Consider the following 13,461-nt stretch of genomic DNA (forward strand, 5'->3'; position numbering starts at 1 on the left):
CATCCTTGGCCCCAAATACAACATTTTCTTATTTCAGGTGCCACAAGCATTCTTGGGATGCAAATATTCTGTAAGTATTTTCACTGTACTTTCTAATTTAAAGCAATACCTAGAAGAAGATTTCTGTTGTGGTTGAAATCTAAGCTTCTCATTCCTCTAAAACCTGCCACAGTATCTTTGTAATGAGCAAGGAAATGCAGGACTACAAGCAAGGGGTTGACAATGAGACTGTGCCCATAAATAAGTCCTGTCCAATAGCTCATTCTACCAGTCTTCTGGGAAAATCATACTACAGTGCAGCAGGAAAGACAATAACAACATTATGGTCCAAGTGACCTTAAAAGCAAGCAAACCCTATTATTTGAATGGCGTAATGGATGGGCCTGAACATTATCAGTCACTCTGGATGTGACAGAAATACATGTCTTGTTAGATCATCAGAGTAAAACCTTTTCAGCGTTGCATTTGTCTTGAACAAACAAAAGGAAGGAGATACCCAGTAATAACAATGTCCCATTTTACACACAACCTTTTTTCAGAAATATTTCATTTTACAGAATGGAATTTGAAAATCAAATTAATTTGCTTGGTTAAGCAGCCTCTTTCCTTCCATCTATCCATCTATTTGTTTTGCATACTGTATGTTGAGAGCTTTGGAAAACTTTACAAATCCTTGATAATAAAAGTTCCTGCATTTTCTCTTTGAGGCATTATGATCACTTCTCTGAAAATTGTGGACATATTTGACATGGGAATAAATTAATTGTTCCTAACTAAAATGATAAAACTTTAGATTGAGACATAAAATACCACATATGGAAATGTCTTCCACCTGGTGCCAATACTAAAAATTCTTATCCCTTTGTCAGGGAAAAGAAGTCATTTAGATATATGTATAGTACCAGAATCCTAAAGCAAAGAAAAAAGGCCTACACAGCTGAATTAAAAATAATTTCATTTACCCTCAGCTAAGCAAGCCTGGAGAAAGATTAGGAGATAAGTTGCTCACATTTATCATTATACATGTAATTAATATATTCAGTAGATACTTCCCCTCGCACTCTATTAAACCAGCCCCCTCTACTAGGAAGAAAAAACTCTTTAAATAGGAAATAAGTAGACAGTGACAAACAGTTGTCCTACCCCTGTCTACACTTTAAGTTCCCAGGACTTTGGTAAACTTTTGAATCCTTTCTGGCCTGGACATAAAATTATATTTCCCAGATTTTCTGGGGAAGATAAATGGAATGACTTGCTTTCTCATTTGAGTTTAATATTATAGGGCAGAAGAATGACTGCTATGTTTCAGTACTGGTAGCAGTGGCCTAGGATTGTGAATATGAGGAACATAACCTTACTAAATAAGGAATCAGTTTGAGGATGAGACCCAGGTTCCTGATTCAAAGCACTTATTTAGATATGTGTAAGTACCTTTCAGGATCCTTACTTCAAGGGCTAATATATTACTCAAGTGCTCCAAGGAAGAGATTCAATAGCGTATTCCAATAGATAACAGTAGCATAAAGTAGGAATTGGAAACCTAGGAACTCCAGTCTAAATCCAAGAGCTTGAAAACCAGCAACACTGATGGTCTAAGTCTCAATAGGAGGGAAATCCAGAAGTCTAATGTCTCAGCTCAAGCAGTCAGACTGAACGTTATAGAGTAGGTCTTGTTCCCCCAAACCACATGTGTTCAGAGTTGGGACTGTATACTAATGAGTGGATTAATCCTCTGATGCGTCTGTGGCTGAATGAACATGGTGGACATTGGGTGGGTGAACGGGACCCTCTTTTCACTCTTTGTGTCTTGACAGTCATTGGTTGAACTGTTTCCTCTGCCTTCCCCCTTGCTTCCTGCTTCTATCTTGGAGCCAGCTAAGCATAGACTGTAACTGTGAGCAAAAGTAAATCAGTCTTCCTTTTAAGGTGTGGGTGTTGGGGTATTTTGTCCTAAGCAAGGGAAATGACTAAGAAGACACTGAGAAAGAGAATTCCTCCTTCTTTTGCCCTTTTATTCAGGCTCTCAGTGGACTAGATGGCACCCACTCACATTGAGGAGAGAATTTGCTTTACTAAACCCACTGATTCAAATGCTGATCTCATCTAGAAACACCATTATAAATGTACCTAAAAATCATGTTTAGCCAAATACCTTGGCACTCCATGACCCAGTCAGGTTGACATATAAAATTAATCATCATCATAAACTAATATTTACTGACATTTACTCATATGCTAGGCTTTGCTCAATATGCCTGACTCAAATCTATCCCATTTAATTGGGAGCTACAGGAATGTGTGGACCATGTCTTTTTTCTGTGGATTACATTCCCATCCTTATCATTGATAATTGATAAATACACAGCATATAAATGATAAGTGTAAAGTGAATATTTACTGAGTGAATAAATGAATAGAGATATCTCATTGAGTCCTCAAAATCCTGTCAAGTAGACAAAGGAGATTTTATCCTCATGTTACAGATGAAGAAATTTAACTCTTTGAATTTTGAGAAGATCGTTGTCTCATCAGAACTTTGAAGAACATTTTTCCGGTTATCCCAGCATCTTTCTAAATACTAAGGGTAAAGCAAGATCTCCCTGGCTATTGAGAGGCCCATTGTGGGAGGCCATATCCTGCCTCTTGTTCAGTACAATCCCTACACTCAAACATGACATTCAGTTTCTCTAGGTATGGAATGACATGACAGAGGAGCTTTATGTTGTTTGGGCTTTTTGTTTTTCTTGCAGTACTGGGGATTGAATTCAAGGCCTCGGCCATGATAGACAAGCACTGTACCCCTGAGGTGTATCTCCAGTACTTTTTACTTTTTGAATTTGATTCCACATTTCAGTAAGTTGCCTAAGCTAGCCTGGAATTTAAAATTGTCCTACCTCAGCTTCCCAAGTGCCTTGGATTACAGATGTGTACCATCACACCCAATTCAGACATCTGTTTTAAAGCAAAATCATCATTGAAACATTTTCTTTATCCAGTTATCCAACACAATGCATCAAGTGTGATGATCAAATAAAATATATTTCAGGAAGTTGGATGTACTGCATGAGCAGTGTTGTCTTCAGCACTTTTGAGAACTCTAACAGCTATTGTCTGATTTTACAGATTGTGAAAATATAAGCAACAGGTTAGAAAGTGATTTAAAGAAGTGATTAGAATCTGGATTTCTTCAACTCCAGTGCTTCCCCATCAAAATAATCTGCTAATGTATCTCTTTAGAAAGCTCAAGGGACAGCCCATATTCCTAGACAATTATTTTTTTCTGATGATTTTTTCACATGATGTTATTACATTTTCCAAGTTAAAACTTGGGAGATACTCCATGCAAATCTTAATTTCTGGCTGCTCTTAAAAACTCAGTATGTCTGGCAACACTATGCAAAACACCATGACTACACTATCTTCCTTTTACAAGCCTTATTTTTTTATTGTGGTGAATATACATACATTTGTCATTTTAGCTGATCTAAGTGTACAATTCAGAAATATTAAGTATATTAATGATGTTGTGCAACCATCACCACTGTGTACTTCCAAAACTTTTTCATCATCCCAAACAAATCTTACACCTAGGAAACAATAGCTCTCCTTTCCCGCCCCGCTCCTAGCTCCAGGGATTCTACTCTTTGCATATCAATTGGCCTATTATAGGCCATGTAACTGGCCTCATACAGTGTTTTTTTGTGTCTGGTTCTTTCACTTGGCATAGTGTTTCCAAGTTTCATCCATGGTATAGCATGTACCACAATTTCATTTGTTCTTATGATTGAGTAATATTCCATTGTGCCTATGTATTACATTTTGTTTATAGGTTAATCCATTGATAGACACCCATATTGTTTCTACTTCATGGCTACCATGAATACTGCTGTCACAAACATTCATGTACAAATATCTAAGTGCCTGTCAATTCTTCTAGGATATGCCTAAAAGCATGATTCCCGAGTTGCACAGTAATTCTATGTCCAAGTCTTTGAGGAACCTCCACCCTGCTCTTCTCAGTGGCTGCACCATTCTACAGTTCTACCAGGAACGGATGCAGGTTCTAGTTTCTTTACCTCCTTGCCAATTCTAAATTAAATTCCTGTTTTGATAATAACAGCCATGAACTGGCATGTCACTGTGGTTATAAGCCTTTACCTTTCTTTTCAATTTATTTAACTTTCCAAATATGTCAGTATTTCTGCTGTCACTGTGTATGCCAGGCACATGTCAGCTTCCTGTTGTCCTGATAGCTTTTCTGTCCGAACCATCCTATCTGTGTGGAGAGCTCTCTTACTTTGTTGTATCATTGTCCTTCTTGGGTTTCTGTTCATCACTATCTAAGCACTTAGATTTTTTTCACTCTTCTGTGTTAGTCCCCTGTTTCTTGTATCCAAAATTCCCCTCTTCATTCATTTTCCCCTTGCTTTGGGAAATGTATATTCCAGTAGGAATTATGAGTATAAAATTTAAAATTCTTCAGTGACTGAAAATGTCTTTGTTTCATCCTCACATTTGATTGGTAATTTATTTGGGAACAAAATCCTGGGTTGAAAATAATTTTCCTTCAGGTATTGATTAATTTGCTATCAATTGAAGGGATTAATTCACTTGCTGTAAGCTCCCAATTTGGTACCATTGGGAAGTCTGATGCCACTGGGATTTCCAATTCATTATATAGGACTTATTTTTACTCTCTGTAAGCTTGTAGACTATTTTGCTCATATTTTCCTTCTGAAAAAAAAAATTTTTGTAGTGGAGATCAAACTCATGACTTTGCCCCCTTGTGCTTGCCAGGCAGGCACCTATACCACTGAGTTAAATCCCTAGACCCCTATCTTTTTTTTTTTTTTTTTTTTTTTTTGGAAATTTCTTGATGCTATACCTCACTCTAGTATATTTTTTCTTTTTGATTTTTGTAATTCCCTCTTCTACATTCTTTAGAACTTCTGTAACTCAAATGCTGAAAAATATGAGCTGATCTTTTTATTTTATCCCTCTATAGTTATCCCTGACTTGTTTCCTAATTTAAAATTTTCATAAACTATTCCTTTTCTCTGATTATGCAATTTGTAAGAAATTTTATTCTTATTTTATGCATGTATCATATTGGTTCCTTTCTCTGAAGGCTATTCATAGTTAAATTCTCCTTCTATCCTCAATCTATTTCATTCTGTTTGCTTACATAGGTCCCATTCCTGAAACCCACCTTCATTATTTGCTTTAGTCTCTGTAGTTTTCATCCTTAAGGCTTTCCTCAGATATCTGGCTACTCATTCAGATTGAAGGATATGATACTGACAAGCTGATTGTGACAGGTTCCAGAGAAGACTGGTCCCCAGACAGCTTCTCCACAAGGTGGTAAGACCTCAAGTTAACTTTGTCCTTAGGTGGACTTATACATATTGGCATCTGTAGATCTTTTTGTCTGGGGCTGTTCTGCAGAGATGAATCTTCCTCTACTAGGCTTATGGGGGGCAGGACTTACAAGGTTGATCACTGTCACCTAGGTGAAGGTTGTAAGAATCCATAGCAATGCTGTTGGCTCTACAGTGTCCACAGTTACCAGGCAGAATTGATAGACTGCTTCTTCCTCCTCCTCCTCATCTTCCTCCTCATTCTCTTCCTCTTCCTCCTCTTCTTCCTCTTTCCCTTTTCTCAACATAAATCCTTGCTCAGTATGAAAAAATTTAAAAGCTAAAATAGCTCCACTGCGTATTTTAAACTAGGAAACAGGTTGGCCTTTTGTCACAATGAGGCAAAATATGTCGAATAAAAAAGCCTGCTGTTTCTGAAGTTTGCCAGTTTGGATGTTTTTCATGCCCCAGATACTGCTGGTGACAGCCCAGTGTGGTAGGGTGAATAACAGAGTCTGGATCTGTCTGTGAATGTTGAAACTGTAAAGTTCCGCCAAGACATGAAGTCATTTTAGGATCTAAGAGATGGAAGGGAAAGCTTAGAACATCACTAAATTGTAACAGATGAACTGGATTCCAACCAAAACTACAGATACGTTATAATACTGTGTTCACAAACAAATGTCTAGTCTGTTGCACTGAGAGGTTACTGAATGCAAATAGAGGGTTAGTTTTGGCTTGCTGTTGCCAACCAAAATAGATGTTCAAGAAACCAAAGAAATAAGGCCTCAAAGGGCAGAAAGAAATCAGGTTTATCTAATATTAAACATACCTGCATCCAAGTAATTTTTCACCTGCATGAACATATTACCTGTATGACATTGTCCAATAAACAACAACAACAACAGGAAAAACATGGGTCTCTATTAGCGTATCTGACAATAAGGGATAAATTGTTATCATAAATTAGATGAACGTTTTGTAAAGAATCTAACATTTTGGAAATGTCCCCATAGCATGTGTTTTATCCTTAGAATTTAAAGATTGAGACTGAGTTTCTAAGAGGAAAATTTGACTTTGGGTGTACTTAGGAAAAGCAAATTCTGTAAGTGTACATAGTTCTCTGTTGGGTCACTCCAAATGCAAGTATTTTTAAAAGATTAGCTAATGGTATTGCTGGATGTTATATTGTAAGGTGGTCCAACTGGTCTAAACAGTAATTTGATCAAAATCTTATTCTTTTGAGATGAGTTGTACTCCATTTAACTTCTAGATAAATGTTGGCACATGGAGTTTAATGTCATCTCTTTTTGTTCAGATCACTTAATGACAGCTTTCCAAGAATCTATCTTCAATAAATAAAGACACACAAAAATGTCTATACAAGGAACAATGCTAGCAAAATATTGGAGGCCACCTAAGTGTCCAATAGTTAGGGATTGGTTAAATCAGAAATAGGATTCAGTCAAACAAATATTTAGAAAAAGAAAAAATGTCAGTCAGCTTTCCAGATTTTGACTTACTGTGTTTATATGTTTACTACATAAATGATACTAAAAATATAAAATGGAAAATCCAGTCCACCTTAGATGTCTGGTTTACAAATGTTGCCAACCATCTAAGATTATTTGTTTGCTTGGAGGCATAATTTACATACCATAAACCGCATAGATCTTAAATGTGCAAGCAGATGAATTTTTAGCATGAACATCATCTAGAACTAATAGACAATATTCTAGTGCCCAAAGAAGCTCTCTCTTGCCATTCACCTCAGTCAAGTCCCAGTTCAAATCCTTTCTCAAGTAAACTATATTCTCTTACTTTGAATTTTTAAAAAAATGGGTGGCCAAAAAAGCTAGCTTTCCACAAATGTGAAGAAAAGGGAAAGGTATGACTATGTGAGATGATGAATAACGTAAGTTAATTTGCTTGGCACTAGTAACCATTTCATTATCTACTTGTATATCAAAACATGTTGTGCACCTTAAATTGTACAATAATTTTTTTAAAAAGGAATTATTGGTACCAAAATATTTGGTAATATTTCATTTTTCTTCTGTATTGTTCAGTTCCAGGATTATATCATTGAGGGAATAAATTTCTTTTCTGGATCTTTGTCATTTTCTGAAATTTTCCACAAAGGGTGGAGAAAACAAATATTTCTTCTCCTATTGTTTTATCTGTTGGAACTATTGAAATATCTCTTGACCTACTTGAATTTCTCTTTTAAATGTGCAGGCTAGGAACCACGAAAGGAACTAGTTTTAGCAATAAACAATAAAGAGTTTAGTTAGCAATCTTTCAGGTGGCTTTGCAGAACTAAAGACTACATTTAAAAGAAATGAAACTCACTGTTGATGATGTATATAAGCCTTAAAAATATTGTTTTTGACTCGGTAATTATACAGTAAAATTGTATTCTGATGGAGTATCTGCAAATATAAATATTAATTTCCCAACAGTTGTATACAGGAATAAATATTTGGCAACAACATAAATGCCCACAAAGGGGGAATATGCAGGTAAATTATAATGTACTCATATGTATAAGAATACCACATAATCCTTAGAAGTGAAATTATTGCAGTTAAATGTGTAAACAGAGAATCAAAGTCAGGACACATTAAATTTAAAAACCAGAAATAGATACTTGAAAGTAAAAAGGCCTTCCCTACTTTGTACAATCTGTGTGAGCTTGGATAAGTCACTTAATATTGCTAAGCCTCAGAGTTTTATCTGTAAAGTAAGGACAGTAATAGTATAAATCCCTTAGTGTCATATTAAAGACTACATTATATTTGACACATGTGAATTTTATTAGCTATGTTTAATACTAATTGGTTATTTAAAATATTAATTAGCTATTATTAATATATTATTTATTTGCTAGCATATACTTATATATTATTAAAATAACTATATCCTATTTACATAATTTCTATATTTAAAATTATAAGATGAAGTCCAGTTATTTTCTCCATGTTATAGCAAAAATGCAACATTTCAAGCCACAATCCATTTTTTTCCTTTTACCTGCTATACGTCTGTAACCTTTAGATTATTTTAGGCTGTCAATAAATTTTAGTGACAATTCACATAGTATAAAACCATCCTATAGACCAGCTTATAATAATAACTTTTCTAGATGAAGTATCTTTTAGAGAATAATAACCACACTTATAAGGGGCTTAAGAGAACATGTAATTTATTTTCATTCAAAGTTTTCATTTTAAAAAGAGGTCAAAGAACTGAAGTTTAATGATTTTGCTTTAAGTTATTTGTAAGTGACAGAGATGGAGCTTGAATCTAGTTTTGATGACTATAGTTTCAGCTCAATTTTCAACATATTAACATTCAACTACTGTAGGCTATTCAATTAAATGTTATTAATAAGTTGTAAAATCATTGAGTTCTTTGACAATAAGATGCATGAAAATAGCTTCTGGATTGCCAATGACAAAGAAACCCCATAGAACAGGCACAGTGACGCACACCTATAATACTACCATTTGGGGGGCTGAGACAGGAGGAGTGCTGTGAGTTCAAGGCCAGCATGCACTACACAGACACTGTCTCAAACACAAACAAAAAGAAACGTTACAAAGCAACGTTTTTCATTTGTAGCTACTTTCTCTTTCCCGTATGCCTGTGTGTGTGTGTGTGTGTGTGTGTGTGTGTGTGTGTGTGTGTGTGTATCTGTGTTACTATGCACTGAACCCAGGGCCTGATGTATGCTAGGCAAGTATTCCACCATTGATCTATATTCCCAGACCCTTTCTTTCTTTCTTTCTTTCTTTCTTTCTTTCTTTCTTTCTTTCTTTCTTTCTTTGTTTTATTTTTGAGTCATGGTTTGCCTAAGTTGCCCAAACTGGTCTCACAATTCTCCTGCCTCAGCCTGAGTATGTAGCTACTTCAGTGGTACAATTTCGAGGACTATGACCTTGGTGGAGGTGATGCAATGAAAACTAAAAAGGCAACCTTGAAGCAAAATAATACAATACATTGTAATTTGGAAAAACTTTCTCCCTAAATATTAACAATAAGAAGATCCTTTAATAGAAAAATGCTTTTTGAAAATCTCTTCTAAAAAAAAGAAAGAAAGAAAGAAAATCTCTTGTAGCAGGGCATGGTGGCATATACCTGTAATCCCAAGCACTATGGGTTACTGGGGCAGGAGGATCATAAATTTAGGCCCCGCCTGGAAAATTTAGCAACCTAGGGAGACTCAGTGAAACCCTTAAAATGTTTTCATGTCTGTCAGAAGGTTCTCTCCAGGCTAGTCCTCTTGCTTTTACTTTAGATATTAACAATTGTCCTTCGAAGTGTCCGGTCAGTGAGGTTCTGTATGTTCTTCATTTTTCTCTGTTTTATGAGTGATTCTTATCTTCCTTCATGGCTGAGCTAATCTTGTTTTCTTGCTTGTGTGAATTTCATATTTAGCAGTTCTGACCTTTTTCTCTTTTTATGTCTTTTTTGGTTTATTTCCATTTGGTACTAGAGATTGAACCCAGAACTTCTCACTGAGCTACTTTTAATTCTTTATTTTGAGGCAGGGTCTTGCCAAATTGCTCAGCATGGGTTTGAACTTTGATCCTTCTGCCTCAGCCTCTAGAGTAGCTGGGATTACAGGTGTGTGCTACCACACTTGCCTTTTATATCCTTTCAATGGCCTGAAAATTTTTCTTTCCATACTGTAATTTCCAAATTGACTCTTCATGCTTTTCTAAATTATCTGTCATTCATCTACTTCCCTAAATCATTACATTCCTTATGGATCTCTGAGTAATCACACAGGTCTGATGCATTGATTCAGTGCTTTGAAATGTTTAACAGTGTGAAGTACTTCCCCATTATAAAAGAGTTAAACATTCTGTGTACTTCACCCACACTTTACAATATCACTTCTTTAGGCACAATTGAATAAATTGCTTTTGCTATGCAGACAATTTTCATCTCATAATCATCCAGTTTACAAACAACACTACCCCTATACTCCTAAATCTTCAGAGCTCCTACTCAGAACCTTGGATCTTTTAGAGAAGCAAAGGAAGGGATGAGACTGTGAAAAGTAGGAATGATTAGGAGGATTCTACTATCATAGTCCCACTAGCAGACATCTTCCCTTCTTCCCTCACATTTTTAAAAACTGTTTTAAGTAAACAATAGGTGTGGTGGCCCCCACTGGTAGGCTTAGGTTTTTGGGAGGCTGAGGCAGGAGTATCTCTTGAGACCAGGAGTTCCATGCTGTTCTGGCCCACAGAGCAAAATTATGTCAAACAAATAAATTAACTCCCAAGAAACTCTCCCTAGTACAGGAAAGGGACAAGAACTGTAGATGCTAGGCCAGGTGTGGCGGTTCACACCTATAACCCTAGCACTTGGGAGGCTGAAGTAGGAGGATCCCTGTGAGTTCAAGGCCGGCCTGGAATACATACAAGAGTTCAAGGCCAGCCCAAATGGCATAGCAAAATCTTGTCTGAAAAATACCAAAACAAACAAACAAGTGAAAAAGCAAACAAACATAGGAGATGCATTAGCGTTGGGGATAAATTTACATAAATTCCCAAAACATTCCCATTAACAAAAATGAGGGACTGGTGCCTAGATTTTCAAGAAAGAAAGGAAACCTTCCTTCATGTTTTCTCTTTCCTTCTGTTTTTATTCTCATCCTTTCCTTTCCCCATTGCACTCCCTCTTCTATCTTGCTATAGTCAGTCTTCCCTACAGTGCCGATCTGCACTGTCCCTCAGTGGCTCATGTATTAGAGGTTTGGCCCCCAGATTGGTAGTAGTGGGAGGTGGTGGAAATTAAGTGTGAGGCCTTGAGGGATTTTTTACATCACTGGAGCACTCCTGTGACGGGCCTGTAAGACTCAAGTCCTCATCCTCATTTTTCTTGTGCATTTTGGCCATGAGGTGAATGATTTTGCTCTACCAAATAGAGCCAAGTAGAACCACTATTGTGAGCTAACCAAAGCCCTCACCAAAGCCTTAATATGTCCATTCATTCAGGGACTAGAACTTCCAAATCTGTGAACTAAAGTAACCCTTTTTTCTTATGAGTCTGTTTATCTCAGGTGTTTGTTACAGTAACAGAAAGCTAACTAAGACTCTCCCCACTGCCAAGATCCAGCGCTCAGCCTGGTATTAGTATACCAGTAGAGTTTTTGTGAATCCAGAGGTTTTTGTTTTCGCAGGCCTGGAGATTAAACCTAGGGCATTGTTTGCACATGCTAGGCAAGCACTGTACCTCTGAGCTATACCCCCAGGCCCGAAGGTAGAGTTTTAATAATTCAAGAGATTTTGTATGTGTGTGAGTCTCTTTTGGAACTTAGCCATCAATTATCGCATTATTGCTGTGGGAAAGCATTTTTCAGTTACAAAGAAAACAATAATGAATGAAAAGAAGGAGCACAATTTAATTATAAATTGTGAGCTAACTTTTTTGCTTTGTTTTTCAGGCTTAGAGCTTGCAGTCTATCTCCAAGCTCTTGCTCTTCCCAATTAAATATTTATGCTCTACATTTCTTGAGAATCATGTAAGCCTTTCAGTAAATGCTTTGGAATGTCATTTAAATCTGCTTCTATTTGGGGATACATCATGGTTGTTTCTCTCTAACTCTGTTGTGAATCTGATTTTACTTTGTCTTCTTGGACTGTTCTCCTCTAGCCTCATTCCTCATGCAGTTACTTTTGGCCTGTTTTTATTACATTGTTCACTTTTGCCCTCCTCCTGTCTCCACTGTTGATACCAATCCTTGTCATGGCCTTCTGAGCACATGAGTCCTCTCCCCTGTCATCCCGCTGTGAGTAGGTTTACGTCCACTCATTATCTCTTTAGTGCTTGAAGTGCCACCTGTGTCCTTTGCTAACCACCTTATTTTTTCTTAACATATATTAATCTTTAATGTATTTTAGCTTCTGCTACCATTTCAGTTTAGGAAAGAAGTCTTACCAGAAAAGGGTCTTTTTTGTTTTTTGTTATTTTTTCCCTTGGTGTTTAAATTTAACATTTTTCTTTCTGGTAGATTTTTAAATGCACATAGTTGTGGTTTGCCTCGGAAACATCTCAAAGTGATCAGATAATGGGGAAGTGCACTGTGTGGCTGAAGGTACTGGTAGGAGGTGGGGCTTGGATGCAGGTGGTCACTGGGGGTGACACATCAAGGATGTGTTTCCCTCCGCACCCTCTCCCTCCTCTCTCTGCTTTCTGGCTGCTATAGGGTGAGCAGCTTTCTTTAGGCGTTTCAGCCTTAGAGCAGGCCCACTGGGGACTAAAGCTTTTGAAAACTGTGAACCAAAACAAACGTCTCCTCTTCTAAGTTGTGGATGTCAGGTATTTTGTCCCAGCAACAAGGAATGTAACTAAGCCACACACAGACTCCACTGTACTATTTCCCTGTCTCATTTTTCTTATCTCCAATTTCAGCTGTATTGGTTGTTGTTGTGTCTCCACACAGTGGCCTCTTTTATTTCTCTTTTTTTAGGGGCAAGAGGGATACTAAGGATGGAACCCATAGCCTTGTACATGCTAAGCAAGTGCTCTATCACTGAGCTAACACTCCCAAATCTCTCTTTTATATATATATATATGTTTTTGTTTTTGGTCTTTTTCTTTTTTATCGGTATCAGGGATCGAACTCATGACCACACACTTGCAAGGCAGGTGCTTATGCCGCTGAGCTAAATCCCCAGCCCCATCTCTTTTACTTTTTAAGTAAACTTTTTGTGCTCCCACACTGCTCGCCATCCAGAGTTGCAGTCCTGACTGAAATCAGGACATACCTGTCTTTTTCCTCTGAATCACATGCACCAGATGTCTGTCTACTGCCACATGAAACATTCCAAAACACTGCTTTTGCTTGTGAGAAGGGCTCCCCCAGCATGCTTTACTCTATCTGCAATGTCAAGCCTAAACAGGAATGCTAAGATCTTGGACCACTGAAAGCTGGGGTAGGTGTCAGCATCTGTCCCCAGCCGGTTCACATGTTGTTTGAGCAGGATATGCATGATAACTTCTGAGGAACCCACGTCCATCAATAATTCGGAGGCTTGTGTTAGTTCTTACATGCTATGAAATGATAGCCTTCTAGGTATAACAGAGG

This window comes from Cavia porcellus, unplaced genomic scaffold (genome assembly GCF_034190915.1).
Source record: "Cavia porcellus strain 051 isolate PalLab524CR breed Dunkin Hartley unplaced genomic scaffold, mCavPor4.1 scaffold_23, whole genome shotgun sequence".
Classification (NCBI taxonomy): Eukaryota; Metazoa; Chordata; class Mammalia; order Rodentia; family Caviidae; genus Cavia; species Cavia porcellus.